A 19669-nucleotide genomic window follows, 5' to 3' on the forward strand; every position below is an offset into this window, starting at 1 on the left:
TAACTAATAACAATAAGAAGAAAATAAACTAAAGATGTGGATTAAACAGATAAAAGAAAGGTACTAGGATGGTGGGTCATTACGACTTCGGCAAAAGACAAACTAAGTCGATCTCAATTAAACACAAGTAAGGCGGGAAATAAGAGGTCCTCTCGGTCCACTCCTAACAAATAGCATCTCTCGATCTCGCTATAGGTCCCTAATGTCACTAATACCGACTTTCGTCTGAAAAGCGACTAATGGTCTAAACTATACCTATCTTTCGATCTTTAGCACAGTTTAGTCGAATTAATTGATGGTCGAATAACCTACCCTACCTTTCGGTCTAATGGGTCGGTCACAAAATAGGTATCTAACTGGTCGCATGCATTCAACTCGTCAGATACAAGATTAAAAACAATTAAGACGAAGATATCCTTACAAGGTCAGTCGATCGACCAACAATGTCAGTCGATCGACCGACACGCTGGTTCGATCGTGTCTAACCTATTGCCGCCTAGCCATAAATCGCCTACATCCTAGCACAAGCTATTTAGCTACTCATGACGAAGGTAAAAACAACAAATAAACTAAGACAATAGGGTACTGAATTCATGATTTGAAATAGATAGCAATTAACAATAACAATAATTGGCTTCGGGCACAAATCTAGCAATTCTAATACTAACGAAAATAAAGCAGAAAAGGAATTAGGGCAGAGGAATACCGAGATTTCAAAGGAAGATTAAGATTAAGAACTGAAAGATCCGATGCAAAAGTCGATAAATCAAACCCTAATTCGGAAATAAGCTAGAACTAAAGTACTGTATGTGATATCTAACTTCATGTAAATTCTCCTCTCATCTCCTCTCGGCTTCTCTGAACTTGCTTCCGGAGGACAAACTTGGCTTGATTTAGCCTACTTCCACGTATTCCTACAATAAATCATAGAAAATGCAAAGTAAACCATTTCGGGAGAAATAGTAGCCCTAAGCTACCAATTATGCATGGAAATACGTGCCAAAACCACAGATAAAGTGTATAGAAAATGCACGTATCAAATCTCCCCAAACCAAACCTTGCTTGTCCCCAAGCAAGCACTGTGACCCGTATAAAACCTAAATGGAGAGGAGTACATTTCAGAGCTAACTACAAGTCAATGCCAAACCATTTAATGCCCAAAATCAACTACTGCGAAGCTTAAATCAAGCGAACAAATTTATGCATATTATAGAATTAAATCGGGTGTTCGACCTTGCAAGACTCATACAATCGGACTCTCCCGATTCGCTCTTCTCTCAACAAAGCAAATGGTAAGATAATATGTAAAAGAGAGGGAAGAAAAATATAGTCTCTCACCTAGACTGCGACCGACAAAACATGCATGCTTAACTAGCATGAGTAATGATTCTATTCACCGTACATACGCATAACCACCGTCAAGGACTATCACATGCCGAATTATTGCAAAATTTGGGAATGTGAGGCTAAGTGGGAAAAAGGGGCAAAACAATTATGGGGAAGTGAAGGTAAGAGCCAAGCTAGTACCTACTAAACCATTAGAGACCGAATCCCTTCCTCCAACTCGACAAAAGATCATGCCTTTATTGACTAGGCAACACACCAATCCCAACGGACGCCTCCAAAACAAAAAGTAAGCATATGAGGCGTGTTTTTTTTTTTTTCAGCTAAGACTCATTTTTTTTTTTCATCCCTTTTTTTTTTCATTTTTCTATTTCTGTTTCTTTCTTTTTTTCTAGACATTCTTTTCTTTTTTTTTTTCTAAACACTGAACTGGTGGTCGATCGACCACTGAGGGCTGTCGATCGACCACCCTGCACACTTCAGAGCATTCTGCCCAGGTAACAGCCCCTTTTCTTTTCATTTTTTTTTTCTTATTTGAATTTTTCTTCTTTCTTCCCTTTTCCAGACTGAAATAAATCCGTCACTTCTCAAAAATACCCGCTCCAACATTACAAGAGCGAACCAAAACAGCTTTAAATCAACGAATTCCTCTACTACTTCCTAGCTTGGCACAATGGTAGGCTAATTATGGGATGTAGCTGAGGGCAACTGGCAATTTTGGCTTATAGTGGAGTTAGTGGGGTAAAATGAGAAAGGGGATGATGCAATAATTCTCCAAACATGCAATACCGACCACAAACCAATGCGCATAGGCAATAAGAAATCAAAACTCATACACGTGCAAAACATGAAATGAAAGGAGTAACTACTCTCAATCCTAATTTAACCGGTCATAAATGTCACCAGTTATAGGCTCTATATCTCAGAAGGTATAAGTAGTTTGCCAAAAGTGACGAGTCAAGTCTAATTGCCCGAAATAGATTCCACAACAAAATTTGAGATATCGCTTTTAATTCTTGCTAAGCAGCTATGAAAGGGCAAGGAATGGCATATTTGACTAATAGAGCAAAATCATCATTAAAAACTCCAATCCGACTCAGCTATATGCAAAAGTAAACGTGATATTTTTGGTTTTTATGCATTTTTTCAATTTTTTTTTTTTTTTTTTTTTTTTTTTTTTTTTGAATGGTAAAAAGAAAAACAAATGCAAACAGAAATGCATTAAACATGTGACTGAAATGCAATAAAAAACAAATGCAGATGCAAAACAAAGGCATATGCAAATACTCTCCCCAAACCAAAACGCACAATGTCCCCATTGTGCTCAACAGCAAATCACCAGCAGAAAAATGGGAGGATAAAAGCATAAAAAGCAAAAGGAAGCGAAAAGAGAAAGGAAAGCAACTCACAAAATACGACCTCCCCAAACCAGCCAAAAACGGGGAGGTCACCAGCATCTAATCTCCACCCTCGTAAGAAGGGTCTCCGTCCTCGTCAGACCCCGACTCACTCTCCTCCTCCTCAGCAGCAGGAGTAGCTCTCCTGGAAACGGAGGGAGTGGGTCTCCTGGAAGTGGAGGGACCAGTAGTGGTGGTGGTAGGAGGGGTCTCTAGCGACCGAGGGTAGCCACCCACGGGAGGAACAAAGTAAGAAGGGTGAGCCCGGTCACCCCGTGGAAGCGACCCCCCTCGAGCTAGCTCGTCGTAGACCGGGAACAGGGCGATGGCCGTGTCCAATCTGTGCTCGTTGAAGCTCCTGCACAAGTCACCCAAGACACGTGACATTGCCCTCTGGTCCATGACCGGAGGGACAACTAAAGGAGTAGGTGCCCGAAAAGTAGCCTCACCCGCGGTGGGAGCAGGGGAGGTAGGGGGTGCCTGTGAAGAGGAGGCATGAGCCCTCCTCAAAGTGCCAGCAGAAGGCGTGGCTGCCACCAAAGGAAGCCTGTAACTAGGCAAAGGTGGCCTAGCAGTCCCCTCAACATGGTGGTGAGGGCAAGACAGAGGGTAACCGGTGTGGGGATGCGGTCACAGATGAAAGAGTCAATCTTCCACCGCATCCGTCTGTCGATCCAATGGACGCTCCTCGCGTAAGGGAGGTCCATAAAACGCAGCTCTGGGTCAATGGGATCCTCCTGTCGAGGGAAAAGTAAAACAAGACGGTTGGCGATACGTGTCACCAAACCGCCACAGGCAATGGTGGTCAAGGCGCCCGCACTTACAGTCTGAAAGTGCGAGGCGGTCAAATGTGATGTTATATATGCGGGCTCTCCGACGCTCAACGTTCAGATATCCCGCCAAAATTGACAACTCAATGTTATTAACATTGTTAGACTCTTTACGGCCAAAAATGGTATTACCCATTAGCCGTAAGAAATAACGAAGAGGGGGCAAATGGACGGAAGTGCCCGTCCTCCGCGACCCGTAAATGTCACCAATGCAGGACCACATGGCCTGGTGAGTGTCGAGGGTCCGAGGTGCTACCCTCGGAGTGAAGACCCGGAAAACCCGCAAAATCAGCAAGTGTAAGAGAATAATTAACATTAAAAAGTCGAAAGGAAATGCAGGGTTTGGTCTTATCAGCCTCAAAGGCTTCGGAATCAAAAGCATAGGAGGAAAAGAATTCTAGGGTCATGACATAGTATGTGAACTCAGACATGTCCACCAAACCTATCATACCCGTCCCATTTAGCAGGGACACGACCGACTCATAACAGCCTAGTTTCTCCAAAGTGTCTTTATGGAGAAACCGGGTAGCTGTGACCTTAATGTGCACGACACAAAGATAGAAAATTTAGCGCGCTGAATAGGTTTTTCAAAGATAACCTGCGGATAGTCAGGTAGACTATCCGTAGTGGTCTCTATCATCAGAGGCGGTCCGCGCGGGCGCTTAGCAGGCCTTTGACTCGATTGTCCCTCTTGCATTGGCGCTTTTCCCTTTATCATTGTGATTCCTGCAAAAGAGTCAAATTAGCAACAATCAACCAATTCAATTTACAAATTCCAGAAACCGCATCAAAGTCAGGCCATATACCCGAATTAGGGTTCTAAATTTTTAGGGCAAACGGAATTAATCACTCTTAGATGCTAATTAGGGCCGAAAATCAAGGGGTAAAGGCTAGAATAAGCGATTAAAGCACGAATATTAGCGGAAATCAAACCCTAAAATCGTTTTCCCCAAATCAATTTTTCTCGACTCAAAGAGTCAGTGCTCGAAAAATTGACATTCCTCTTCAGCAAAACTCGAATAAATAGCATAGAAACGAGTTTAGAAGCATACCTTGATGATTTCTTTGAAGATTAAAGCAAGAATGGCAGAGAATGAGGCGGATTTGAGGTGGAAATCGCAGCAATGGAAGGGTACTTAGGGTTTCTTTTGTTTTTTTTTAGAAAATAGGAAGGTGAATGAATGAGAAAAGAATGATGTAAACTTCCCTTATTAACTTCCTCTGAACCCGCGGACTGGTCGATCGACAGGTTCACTTGGTCGATCGACTGATCCTTCAGTAACGTACCTTCTGGAATTTCCTTGGTGGTCGATCGACTATGTGACCCGGTCGATCGACCACTACTCTATGCTGATAACCCTCTGTACTCCTTGCTTGATCGATCGTGAACATCCTTGTCGATCGACTATTTGAGCTGGCAATTGGAATTAAATTCGTCAAAATTCATTTTGCCATCAAAACTTCATGTCGTTTTCTCGCAAAATTCTAGTAAACCACTTACGCACTTTGCATAAAATAAATTCCTGCAGAAAGTATCAAAGGCGTACAATTTCCCCAAACCAAGAAATTGCAAATGCATGAAAATTAAGGGAACAAAACAAGAAAAATTAAATTGCAAAATGAATGAAATAACAAAATTGAAATCCTAAGTTACAAAATAAATACAACCAGGTTGCCTCCCGATTAAGCGCCTGTTTAAGAGGTCCCGCACGACCTTGTTACCTCACTTTTCATCATCGATAGCGGGTCAAGTACAAAACCTCGACCTTCCCAACATATGCATCTCGATCCATGGTAGTGCTTCACATATTGGCCATTTACCTTGAACCTTTCTCACCGAGGTCTCCAATTCAACAGATCCGAACTTTGTGACAGCTGTGACCGTGTAGGGACCGATCCACCTGGATTTCAGCTTACCAGGAAATAAACGGATACGAGCGTTAAAAAGAAGTACCTTGTCGCCAATATTGAACTCGCGCTTTATGATTCTCTTGTCGTGCCAGCGCTTTGATTTCTCCTTGTAGATCCTTGTATTGTCATAGGCCAGCAGCCTAAATTCCTCTAGCTCATTCAGCTATGTCATGCGTTTCTCACGAGAGAGGTTAGGATCTAAATTCAGATCACAAATAGCCCACCAAGACTTACGCTCTAACTCAACAGGTAAATGACATGTCTTACCATAAATCAATCGGTACGGTGACATTCCGATTGGCGTTTTAAACGCAGTTCTATAAGCCCATAAGACATCAGCTAATTTGAGACTCCAGTCTTTCCGTGATTTAGAAACAACTTTAGCTAAGACTTCTTTCAATTCTCTGTTAGAAACCTCTTTGACCACTAGTTTGGGGATGATACCCCAAACCTCTACGATGTTGGACACCGAATTTAGTCAATAAAGCACTAAGTTGTTTCTCTTTAAAATGCATTCCCCCATCGCTAATGACAACCCGAGGGACACCAAAACGAGGGAAAATAATCTTTTTAAACAATTTAATCACGGCTTTTGCATCGCAATGGGGAGTAGCAATAGCTTCTACCCACTTGGATACATAATCTCTGACTACGAGGATATATTTATTACCTTGATGCTCGGAAAAGGTCCTTGATAATCGATGCCCCGGACATCGAAAATCTCGACCTCAAGAATGCCTACTGTGGCATCTCATGTCTCTTGGAAATATTCCCGATCTTTGACAAGCATCGCATTCAGCAACAAAACTGCGACAATCTGCATGCAAAGTTGGCCAATAGAAACCAGATTGGAGTACCTTAGCTACGGTCCTGGACGGACCGTGATGACCACCATAAGCAGAAGAGTGGCAAGCCTCTAGGATATCCTTCACCTCCCACTGAGGCACGCATCTCCGGATGAGACCGTCTGCGCATTCCTTGAAAACATAAGGATCATCCCAAAAATATTGCCTAGCATCATAGGCAAACCGCTTCTTCACGCCATGAGAGCTCGGGTGGTATCCTACCATCACGACAAAGTTAGCAAAGTCGCAAACCACGGAGGTGGATAAGAACCCGAGGTAGTAATAGCTAACAAACTCTCATCGGGAAAAGAATCGTTAATAGGCAAAGAATCCTCCCTTTCGTCATTTGCAGACGAGATAAGTGGTCACTACCACATTCTCTGCTCCTTTCTTATCCCCGATCTCCAAATCAAACTCCTGCAAAAGGAGTATCCACCTCAAAAGCCTTGGCTTTGCATCTTTCTTAATAAAGAGAGTCTTCAACGCCGCATGGTCGGTGTAAACAATAACTTTAGAGCCTAACAAATAAGACCGAAATTTGTCTAAAGCAAAAACAACGACTAGAAACTCTTTCTCGGTGGTAAAATAGTTGACTTGAGCCTCATCCAGAGTTCGGCTCGCATAGTATATGGCATTCAAAGCTTTATTCTTTCGCTGTCCCTTAATCGCACCGATAGCATAATCGTCGGCATCACACATGATCTCAAATGGGAGGTCCCAGTCGGTTGAATGATGGGCGCGAGAAATTAGGGCCTCCTTTAACCGTTGAAAGCGACATGGCACTCATCGGTAAATTCAAAGACAAAGATCCTTAAGAAGCAATTGTGTAAGTGGTTTAGCAATTTTTGAAAAATCCTTAATGAAACGCCGGTAGAAACCAGCGTGACCTAGGAAACTCCTCACTCCTTTAACATTCACGGGAGGAGGCAATTGCTCAATCACCTGCACCTTTGCCTTGTCAACATGTATACCTTTATCGAAATCGATGCCCTAACACAACTCCTCATTGACCATAAACCGACACTTTTCCCAGTTTAAAACAAGATTAACATCTATACTTTGCATGACTTTATCAAGATTAGCTAAACAACGATCAAAGTCATTACCATAAACTGAGAAATCATCCATGAATACCTCCATGATATTTTCTATATAATCAGAGAAAATCCCCATCATGCACCTCTGAAAGGTAGCAGGGGCATTTCACAATCCGAAAGGCATTCTACGATACGCAAAAACACCTGGTGGACGGGTAAAAGTAGTCTTACTACGATCGTCCGGATGAATAGGGATACGAAAGAACCCTGAATATCCGTCTAGAAAACGAGAAAAATTTGTTAGAAGCAAGTCTTTCAGTCATTTGGTCAACAAAAGGGGGGGGGGAAGTGGTCTTTCTTGGTGGCGGCATTTAACTGTCTATAATCAATGCACATCCGCCACCCTGTCACTACTCGAGTTGGTATTAATTCGTTTTTATCATTTTTAACCACGGTAGTCCCTCCTTTCTTCGGGACTACCTGAACTGGGCTAACCCACTTGGAGTTGCCAACTGTGTAAATAATACCTGCATCGAGTAGTTTCATCACCTCAGCCATAACAACTTCCTGCATCTTCGGGTTCAACTTGCGTTGACCCTGTCTATAAGGCTTGTGGCCTTCTTCCAACTCTATCTGTGCATACGGACATCAGTGATGCCCTTAATGTCATCCAAAGAGTAACCCAAAGCCTTCCTGTTTTTCTTAAGCACACACATCAAAGCGGCATACCAGTGGTCATCATTAAGCTTAGAGTCGACAATAGGGTCGCTCCGTATCATCTAGAAAAACATACTTAAGATTAGGGGGAAGTGGCTTACGCTCTGGCACCTTTACCTCTACGGCATAGACAGAATCAGCTTCAATGGTGTAGCAAGTGTTCACCAGGTTATCGTTGGCCAGGCTCAAAAGTTTCTCATCTTCTTCTTCATTGAGCTCGTAGCTCTCCATTGAGGCAACCACAGCGTCTGGCTCCTCAGCATTCTCCATTGTATTACCTGCACACTCATCTGAACGAGTTAGATCAGCTAAGGGATCCTTGGCTAAGGATTCCCTCCAATTACAAGTAACAATCCTGTCAACAACATCAATAGAATAACACGTATCCTCATCTGCGAGTTCAGTTGCCTTGTGAGCAAGACTGAACTCAATGGTGTCATCCCCTACCTCTAAGGTGATGGTTCCGCGTTTGACATCTATCACAGCCCCAGCTGTATGTAAGAACGGTCTGCCTAAAATGATAGGTATCTGACTATCCTCTGCAATGTCCAAAACAACGAAATCGACAGGAATAAAAAACTTACCCACTCGAACGGGTACATCCTCTAGGACACCTATAGGTCTTTGAGTCGATCTATTTGCCATTTGAACGGTAATATCGGTCACCTTAAGTCTACCAATGTTTAACCTTTCGCAAACAGAATACGGCATGACACTAACGCTGGCCCCTAAGTCACAAAGGGCCTTTCCAATTACGTGGTTACCTATAGTGCAAGGAATTGAAAAACTACCCGGGTCCTTTAATTTAGGTGGCACATTAACTTGTGAAAGAACATTACATTCCTCCACAAACACAACATTACCTTCATCACGAAATTTTCTCTTACGATTCAAAATATCTTTCATAAATTTAGCGTAAGAGGGTACCTGGGTAATTAAATCAGTGAAAGGAACCGTCACCTCGAGATTCTGGACCATCTCCAGAAACTTACCAAACTTACGCTCCAGCTTGGTAGCTTTCAAACGCTCCGGATATGGGACTGCAACACTGGCCGTAGGATCAGTAACCTTCGGCTTTCGTAGGTTTAAAACCCCCGTCAAATCATCAATCGATGGATCATGCAAACTAGTTGACGGATTTGCATCCTGCTCTGGAGATCCAGTCGATCGACTGGTATGGGTGGTCGATCGACCAAGTGGCCGGGAGTGAGCAGGTTCGACGTAATTAACGTCATCAGGTAATTCAGTCGATCGACTGATGATGTTGGTCGATCGACTGGATGTGCAAGGAGTGAATAGTTTCTGACCAGAAACTATTTTATCTGACAATTCAGTCGATCGACAGGTAATGTCGGTCGATCGACCGGAATCACTGGCATTCAGACTCGTTTTTGCATCAGAATTCAAACGAGCTTCTTCATCATGTCCCGAGTCTTCCTTTGGCTTGTCGGGACTTTCATAAGAAAGGCCACTTCTGAGATTTATGGCATTGATCGTCTCAACCGGCCCTTCACATTTAATTGAAGAATTAGCGGCTTGCTTAGCCTCCATATTCTCCAATTGTTTCACAAAGTTCTGTGAGGACTCAATTCCGGCTGCTTCCATATTCGCTACTTGAACCAAAAGGAGTTGGACCATCTCCCTTAACTTCTCGACCTCATCTGAGTTTTGAATAGGAACTTCGACTTTCCTTTTGGAAGCTTCAGAAGTCTCGAGTTTCTCGAGACGGGTAGAAATGGAAGTTATGAGTGACACAACAGCAGTCATGTCGTCACTTTGCTTTCGTGACTTACCACGTGAACTTCCAAACTCAGCTTTATGGACTGCCATCTCCTCAATGGTGTTCCAACCTTTACTTTGACCGGTATTATTTTGAAATCTACCGTTAGCAGCTGCATCCAAAATGAATTTGTAATCATCATATAAAGCATTGTAAAAGAGATTGCAAAGATACCATTGCTGGAAACCATGGTGAGGGACAGCTCGGACCAAACTTTTGAAACGTCCCCATGCTTCACAAAAATCTTCGTCGGCCCCTTGCTGAAAACTCGTGATTTTACTCTTCAAGGCCTCAGTCTTCGAAGGCGGGAAGTACTTCTTGTAGAAGGCTAGTGCTAAAGACGTCCAATCAATGACTCCAGCTGCTACTCTATCGAGGTAGCGATACCAATCTCGCGCCGAATCCTTCAAGGAGTATAAGAACATAAACCCCTTTACTTCATCTTGAGTTACCCCCTCCGGTATAGGTATTGAACAGCAATAGTCCGTGAAAATTTCCATATGTTTCAAGGGGTCTTCATCGGGCAGACCCGCGAACTGATTCCGTTCCACTAAATCAATATAAGAGGAACGAAACTCAAATTTACCTAGGTAGAAGGGTGGGTAAATGTTGCCCCTTTGGAAGGTGGTGCTCCTTTGGCTGAAAGTTATCATATATCGTAGCCATAACTTCCAAAATGAGAGTACTCAAGTCTTCCTCTCAAACACCTGTCCTCTAACTGTGCAAAAGCAAAACTAGAAGCAAAGGTAAGCAACGGCCTCAAGGAACAAAAGTTCCCTGAGACAAGGAAAATAAACTAAAATAAAGCAAACAGAATTACACCGTCTCCCCGGCAACGGCGCCAAAATTTGATACCCGTCGCTGTGAGTACCAAAGATAAAATTTATAAACTCCTATTAAGACTAACCTAGGCTAGTGGTAACAGGGTCGATCCACAAGGAGGCAGTTGTAATTTCTAGTTGTTCTATGATCAGTCTAAGGTAACTATTATGGGGGTTGAATTGAGTTGGTCTATAACTAATAACAATAAGAAGAAAATAAACTAAAGATGTGGATTAAACAGATAAAAGAAAGGTACTAGGATGGTCGGGTCATTACAGCTTCGGCGGCAGCAAACTAAGTCGGTCTGAATTAAACACAAGTAAGGCGGGAAATAAGAGGTCCTCTCGGTCCACTCCTAACAAATAGCATCTCTCGATCTCGCTATAGGTCCCTAATGTCACTAATACGACTTTCGTCCGAAAAAGCGACTAATGGTCTAAACTATACCTATCTTTCGATCTTTAGCACAGTTTAGTCGAATTAATTGATGGTCGAATAACCTACCCTACCTTTCGGTCTAATGGGTCGGTCACAAAATAGGTATCTAACTGGTCGCATGCATTCAACTCGTCAGATACAAGATTAAAAACAATTAAGACGAAGATATCCTTACAAGGTCAGTCGATCGACCAACAATGTCAGTCGATCGACTGACACGCGGGTTCAGTCCGTGTCTAACCTATTGCCGCCTAGCCATAAATCGCCTACATCCTAGCACAAGCTATTTAGCTACTCATGACGAAGGTAAAAACAACAAATAAACTAAGACAATAGGGTACTGAATTCATGATTTGAAATAGATAGCAATTAACAATAACAATAATTGGCTTCGGGCACAAATCTAGCAATTCTAATACTAACGAAAATAAAGCAGAAAAGGAATTAGGGCAGAGGAATACCGAGATTTCAAAGGAAGATTAAGATTAAGAACTGAAAGATCCGATGCAAAAGTCGATAAATCAAACCCTAATTCGGAAATAAGCTAGAACTAAAGTACTGTATGTGATATCTAACTTCATGTAAATTCTCCTCTCATCTCCTCTCGGCTTCTCTGAACTTGCTTCCGGAGGACAAACTTGGCTTGATTTAGCCTACTTCCACGTATTCCTACAATAAATCATAGAAAATGCAAAGTAAACCATTTCGGGAGAAATAGTAGCCCTAAGCTACCAATTATGCATGGAAATACGTGCCAAAACCACAGATAAAGTGTATAGAAAATGCACGTATCAATTTCTTTTCAGAAATCATATTACAGGTCATGGGCCACATGGGGTCTTTCTTCCTAGGGGACTGGGCAAACATAATAGAGTGCTTCCCTACCTTAAATCTCAAAGTTCTTTCCCCTACATCAATTATTGCACCAACAGTGTGCAGAAACGGTCTTCCCAAAATAATTGGGGTGTTGACATCTTCAGGAATATCCAAAACAACAAAGTCAACAGGGAAAAAGAATTTTTCAATTTGAACATGCGCATTCTCTAAGACCTCTACTGGCCGAACTGCAGAACGGTCAGCCATTTGCACAGTCATGTCAGTAATAGCAAATCTAGTCAATCCCAATTTCTTAGCCATACTCAAGGGCATAACACTGACACTAGCCCCTAAATCACATAGTGCCTTCTCAATTGAGAAGGTACCAATATTACAGGGGACAGAGAAACTACGGGTCGGACAGTTTCTGGCGACTTTGTGAGTTAAATATGAACTAGACTCCTCGATTAATTGGATGAGACTCGACAACATTCAAAGACCTTTTCTTAGCTAGCAACTGTCTCATAAACTTCATATATGCAGGTACTTGATTAACTAGCTCTAAGAAAGGTACTTGCACATTAAGACTACGCACTAAATCTTTGAATTTATCGAACGTTACCTCATCTTTGGTCGGCACTAGTCTTTCTGGATAGGGGGCTGTCAGAAGTAGCTTTGCCCTCTCCTCTAGGTCTCTCATACCGGCATCAGTGGACTTAGGCTAAAAATCCACTACCTTGTCTTTGTTGTAACTTCACCCTTCTTCGACCGTCTCGGATATGAACCATTAATCGACATCGGGCCATACTTGAACCGGATCGACCCATCAAGACTCGGGTCTTGCCTCAATATTGTCGGAGTTGTCGCACCCCAAACAAGTGATCCCTCAAATTATTGGGCATTGGAGGACGGAATGGTTCGTCATCACCGCTTTTCTTCCTCGATCGATCGACCATGTTGGTCGATCGATCGATCGTTTCAACAAGCATTTCGTGGAAGCTATGTCCTTTCGCGGACTGATCGATCGACTGGGTGATGTGGTCGATCGACCATGTTTACTGCTGATCGTCTTTTTCTCGCCCTTTTTCTTCTTCCCTTTTTCTGCAGGTTTCTCGGGTCCATCGAGAGCAGACCCGCTCCTCAGCGTCATTGCATGTACGGTCTCAATACGCTGATTCAGAGAGTGGAATTGACTCGGTATCTCAGCTGCATTCTTGTCTAATGTAGCAATTTGAGATATCAGCTTCGTGATTAAGGCCTGATTCGCCGCATTGCTTTTCTGTACCTCCACCATAAGCACTTGCACTAGACTCGTAAACTCTGCAACTTCGTTTTTCAACTCTTGCTATGACGGAGTGTATGGTGGTGGGGCTTCATAAGGAGGCACATATGGTTGATGCGGTGAAGTAGGAGCGCAATTATACGAATTGTCGAGCTGAAGTTGATGAAAAGCAAACATCTTCTCCTTAGGGTGCCTGCATGCCTCAGATGTGTGTCCCGCTCCGCCGCATCTCCCACAAAACAGCACTTGCTGCTCCTGAGAATGGAACATGAGTGGACTCTTCTGAAGTACTGCAAATAAACAACACTAAAGAAGAAGATAAGAACTACCTCAAGGTTCTCAGTCTTCCCTTGAGGCGAAAAACAGACTAAAATGAAAAACAACTAAAACTAGCGCTGCCTCCCCGGCAACGGCGCCAAAATTTGATACCTGTCGAAGTGAGTACCAAAAATAATATTTATAAATTCCGAACTACAACTAGCAAGCGGTAGTAAGGGTCGGTCCGCAGGGAGGTAGGGAGATAATAGTTGCTTTTAATCTTAGTCTAAGGGTAACAGTTTTGAGGGGGTTTTGATTTGAGTTATATCTAAGTCTAATTGCGAAAATAAATAAACAAGGAATAAAAATAGGAATAAGCAAATGATAAAACGAATGCTAAGACGGTCGGTTCACTATAGCTGCGATGGCACAAAATCCTAGGTAACTTCAAAATACGGTAGCGAAGGATGGGGAAAACAAGTCCTCTCGGTCCATGTTAAATAGTAACTACCTCTCGGCCTATGCTACTAATCCCTAAGTCTCATTAATACTAACTCTCGTTCTTGATTAATGATTCCTAATGCAAACTAAATCACGTTATCTCTCGATCTTAGCAATTTAGTCGTTTTAATTCGTTAATTATTGTCCATTCCTATCTCTCGATCTATGGGATGGTCAAGTTTAAGCATCTATCAAGTCTCCTTTCGGTCTCATTGAAAGATAGAGCACTTAACGAAACAAACAAAGCAAAACCAGACGCGTAACCAGTCGATCGACCATGGGTACCGGTCGATCAACCATACCGTGAATCGAAATCGCCTATAATATATGCCATCTACGCTATAGCTCCCCTACATCCTAGCAATGGTGATTTAGCTACTCATACTCATGATAAAAACAGCAATAATATTGTCAAACAAAGCTAACGAATTCATATTTAAATTAACTAAACAAATGAATAACATAAAACAGTAATATGGCTTTGGGAAATCTAAACTAACAATTCTAACTACGGAGGATTTAAAGCAATAAACTGAACAGAAGGAACCGAAGAATACCGTAAGGAGGATTGAATAGGAAATACCAAAACCAAGTGCGGAAAGTAAACTTTATTGACGGAGAATTAAACTAAAACAATCTTTTAAGAAGAACCCTAATTAATTCCTGAAATTAGATGATCATAAACGGATGCCTCTGGTTACGTTATATAGAAAATATTACGTAACTCTTATTCCTAAACCTAATTACAATGGGCTTTGGAACTCTCGATCTTTTAACTTGCGCAACAGCTCGTGGGGTGGTCGATCGACCACTTGGACCAGTCGATCGACCACATGCGCTGTACAGAATTGCATTCTGACGATTCCTGCAGCGCGCACCGATCTTAAAACAGATGCCATTTCTTCGTTACTTGGTCAAATCAGGCGTTCTACGCGGCCTTGGAAAGCTAAGAGGATAAGATTTCACCTCCAATTGGAATCACTTGATTATCAGCTGTAGAACTCGAGATATTGCCATCTGAACGAGGCTGCAATATCGTGAAATGCTTCTTTGCTTGTTAAACTCGTACGCACCCTTGCTTTTGCTATCTTTAGGCCTTGAAACGTGCGCCAAGCTCATTCCTCGAGTCAATATTCCATGTCAAATGCAATGCTAAGTACTTAGGGACGGATTCGGCTTATTTTCCACTGAAATCTTCATATTCCTACAAAATCACAAGAAAAGGAAGAAATACACGAAACAAGGGAAATAGTAGCATAAACTACTCAATTGAGCTCTGAAATGCGTGTAAAATAGGGTGTAAAACATTATATAAATGACACGCATCACGCATTATAACCCCAAAACACGAAAACAGACTGCCCAGAACACACTCGATCGAGTGCCTAAACCTACTCGGTCGAGTAGAGGCTACTCGATCGAGTGCCCACTATACTCGATCGAGTGCCCCGACATCAGACCCAAAACAGACCTTCTGATCTCTAACATACTCGACCGAGTAGCACAGCCACTCGATCGAGTGACACCCTACTCGATCGAGTGCCCTATGTACTCGATCGAGTACCCAAAAACACGATTCTGGTTATAAAAACGTCAAAATACCCACTCGATCGAGTCAGACCCACTTGACCGAGTACCTCACCTACTCGATCGAGTACCCCCTACTCGATCGAGTCATGCTGACTCGTATATACTACCCGCATGTTATCTCTCATATCCCAACATACTATATAACTTTATAAACTCAACATTATAATATAGCTAAACATGCAATTCTACACAACTCCTCATATGATCAACAATTGCACTACTTCATGTTATCAAATGCCACATAATAAACAACCATCATGCTTCTTATACGAACAACATACATATATGTACTTCACTAACTTTTCAATCACCACATCAATCTTCTACTCCCAACATCCATCAATTCACAACATATATCGTCACATTCTCATACAAGCTAACAAACACCACATACGACCTTGACATATACCCCCCCCATGTGACCGATTCAAAATTGTAGGGCGAGTTCGCGACTTTAGGACGTCTCCCAAGCCTTTGCATTAGCTCCTACAACCTTTACCCCGGGTTCATTTTAATTGACTCCCTATATTCATTAGATTCATTGGTTACAGGTTTCGGGATCATCGCTCTGATACCATTTTGTAACACCCCCATACTCCAAGTGCCTTACCAGGACCACTCAGGTATAAAGATGCTACCATCTCGGTTGCCCGAGGCAATGATAATCATAAGACAATAACGAAACAGTATTTAAATAGTATAAAGTTAAGTGAAAGGTTACAATCCAAAACCAAATACCAAAATACGGTTACATGTTCTCAAAACCAACTGTCTACTCTACTAAACAAAATGTTTAATAAACTACTCAGGCTACAGCGGAAGACTCTATCATCTGAAAGTGGCACATCCCAACTATCCCATGTAACTCGACTCATACCTGCTCAACAACTGCTCACCATCCCCGAATGGATCACCACAGTTTTTAAAACAATAAACGGGGTCAGTACTAATCACACAATTTATATAATCCAACAATACAACAAACAACACAGCTCAATCGTCACAGATATACTCCAAACTCCATTCCCAACTCCACAATACTAACTACACACTAAAGTGTGTAGCCCTGCCAGAGTGCCCATCGCAACAGGTCACTCCACGCCGCCAGTGGGGGACCGCAGCCGTTCCCACCTAATCCCCGCTCATCTCCATTGAACGATAAACCCAAATTCCTTAATGTGCACATCCCTTCTGTGGCGGGTTCCACAGAAGGCGAATAATGGGCGTGAAGCCACTCCCTCAAGTGACTCCACTCAGCCAGGGACGCGCCCCGAAGAACACAGATAGATACAATCAATCACAACTACTATCAACAACCAAACCCAACAATCGTCACAATACGAGTATGATAATATTCAACAATCACAAAACACCAACAACGCATTATGAGACTAATACTGAGTAGGGAAACCCTACCTGGAAAGCAACACAGTCAGACGATCTCAACAGCTGTTATCAAAAGGCCTCTTCTACGAATCCTCCTCCTAACATACAATCATACAATTACTACCAATCAAAAAACACAACAAAACCCCCAAATCCCCAAATTAGGGTTTAACTAACTTTAACGAAATACCATAAAAACAGTACGTAGATCTTACCCTCGACGCAAGGATTACAAAGGTATAAAGAAAGACGAATTCCGACCTTCCAAGCTCCGGGATTTGCCAACAATGCGATTGATGCGAAGAACGTAGATTGTTTTCTCTTTTGAAAGTAATTAGGTTTGTAAAAGTGTCTTAAGAAAGTGACGGAAGTGATTATATACTAAATAGCATTATTAACAAAATCCGACAAATCATCCCCCGTAAACCGGCTACTCGATCGAGTAGCTGACATACTCGATCGAGTGCCGCCTACTCGATCGAGTATCGAGGTTACTCGATCGAGTACCTAACAGGTCAGAAACTGTTTTAAAACACAACACACCCTTACTCGACAGAGTAAGGCCCACTCGATAGAGTACCCAGAGACTCATAAAACCGTAGTATTACAGAGTCGCCATTAAAGCAGTATGTCAGTGAAAATGTAAAGAATTCAGCGGAAGAATCGATGAAAAACTGTAGGATGTTGTTGAAGAATATAAAGGAAATCAAACAAAACTAAAATTGAATCAACATTTTAGGTGTTTTTTTGATGAATTTGACAAAAGAAACAAAGAAATCGCAACGATTTTGATGTAAAAAACGCATCAAAGATGATGAATTAACATCTAATCAGGATCGAGTGACGATGATACCATATTGAATTGTGAATTTATGATGATTTTGTGATGAATGTAAACAATTGATCAACTGAAATGATGAACAACAAGAGTAAATAATGTTGAGATATTATTGATCAAAAGCTTAACTTACAACTATACACAGTATGCTATTTATATACAAATGTAAAACATTTACATTGGAGGAAAATATTTGTAACAAACTTTTGTAGCTGACTGGTGATAGGCTGTCACTGTAACAAACTTTCCTTGCACCGTCAGTGCTGATGTGGAGGAACTATCCAGAAGCTTCTAGATGATGTAGCTGAAGAGCAGACCCTTCATGGTGAAGATTGGGACTGATGCTCTGTCTGGATCAGTGTGGCCTTGCCTCCAGTCGTGCATTATCACTGGATGAACATACCAGTGTCAACAATTAGTGTTCACTATCTATATTTACTACTATTAAAAAATATTGATCTCCTAATTAATTTTATAATATTAATCATTCTTTAACTTTTACATAAACAAGGCTAATAAAATATCTCTTTGAAATTATATATGCAAATTTTCCACCCTTTTCAAAATTGAGGTAAACCGTATTAGTTTAATTAACTGTCAATTTCTCTAATATCTATATCTAAAATACCGTGCATATGCATGAGAGTTACACTAGTCATATTTCAATCTAATAAATCTCTCAATTACTCACATCAATAAACCACAGGCAGAACTAGCCGCCGCACTAGGCCACCCATACCACTGGACCAGTAAATCTCCTCTCCTAGATCACTGAAAACAACTTTCCCTACCCCTCTCCACTGCCACTGTCAGAAACTTGATGTTGCATAATACGAAGTACTAATAGCTATATACTGTATTGCATAATAAGAAGTACTAATAAACAACACATTTCGACACCTTAACACATTAGCAATATTTTTTATTTACAATAAGTGATATGTTAAAAGATAAGTAAAGCGCCACCCAAAATGGAACACCAAAATAAAAGAGAGGGTTAATTAAGAAGCCAACAAGTCCAAAATTGAAAAGCCCAAAACCCTCGGCAACTCCTAATCCCATTCCCCACCAATCCACCACCATTTGTAGATAAACCTCCCCTTTTTACTTTACTCTTCCTAAATTCCCACAACTCAACAAAACCATCACCAACAGGAAAAATGGGTCTACTATGGTGGAAGAACAACAAGACCAATCCCGAGGAAACAAAACCAACCCAACAAAACAACAACAACAACAACAACAACAACAACAACAAGCTATCATCATCCTCTACCACCGGAAGCGGCGGAGAAGTAGCGACGATGTACGGAGCTGAGGAGGTGAAACGCCCTCGCCCTACGGAAGTCACTGTTTTTGAATTCGGGTCGGCTTCGGATCGTGTTACCATTGCTGGGTACTGTCCTGTTTCTGAGGAACTTGAACCATGTCGCTGGGAAATTCTCACTGCTCAAGATTCTGATGCACCTCAGTTTCGAGTTGTCTTTTGATTTCTCTTCAATTTTATCTACTATCTTTTGGTTATGCCAATAATAGCTTGGTAAAAATCCCATCCGTTTTTTTTTTTTTTTTTTTTTTTTTTTTTTAAATGTTATTGGATGGAGTTTACTGTTGCGGTTAATTGTGTTTCTGAAATTGTGTTTATTGATGATGATTATAATCAAGGTCAAATTTGGAAGGGAATGAACAATGTTATTTTGATTCTTTGCTTTCTTAGGCCCGTTCTTTTGGATTGCAATTGTCTGAACTAAACTCAACTCGATTGAACTGAACCCAACTAATTTGGAAAACAAAACTGAACTAAATTGAACTGAACTTAGTTCCAAATGAACGTGGTCTTAATGTCTTATTAGTATTAGATTATTAGGGTATAAAAC

General features: G+C 41.7%; 1 non-coding gene across 1 annotated transcript; it reads left to right on the plus strand.

Moving 5' to 3' along the window:
• The first annotated feature begins 10045 nt into the window (after positions 1-10045).
• On the plus strand, positions 10046-10152 carry LOC141638620 (small nucleolar RNA R71). Its single transcript, XR_012542165.1, has one exon. It is a non-coding gene; the product is annotated as a small nucleolar RNA R71 (small nucleolar RNA).
• The last annotated feature ends 9517 nt before the right edge of the window (positions 10153-19669 follow it).

This window comes from Silene latifolia, unplaced genomic scaffold (assembly GCF_048544455.1).
Source record: "Silene latifolia isolate original U9 population unplaced genomic scaffold, ASM4854445v1 scaffold_20.1, whole genome shotgun sequence".
NCBI lineage: Eukaryota > Viridiplantae > Streptophyta > Magnoliopsida > Caryophyllales > Caryophyllaceae > Silene > Silene latifolia.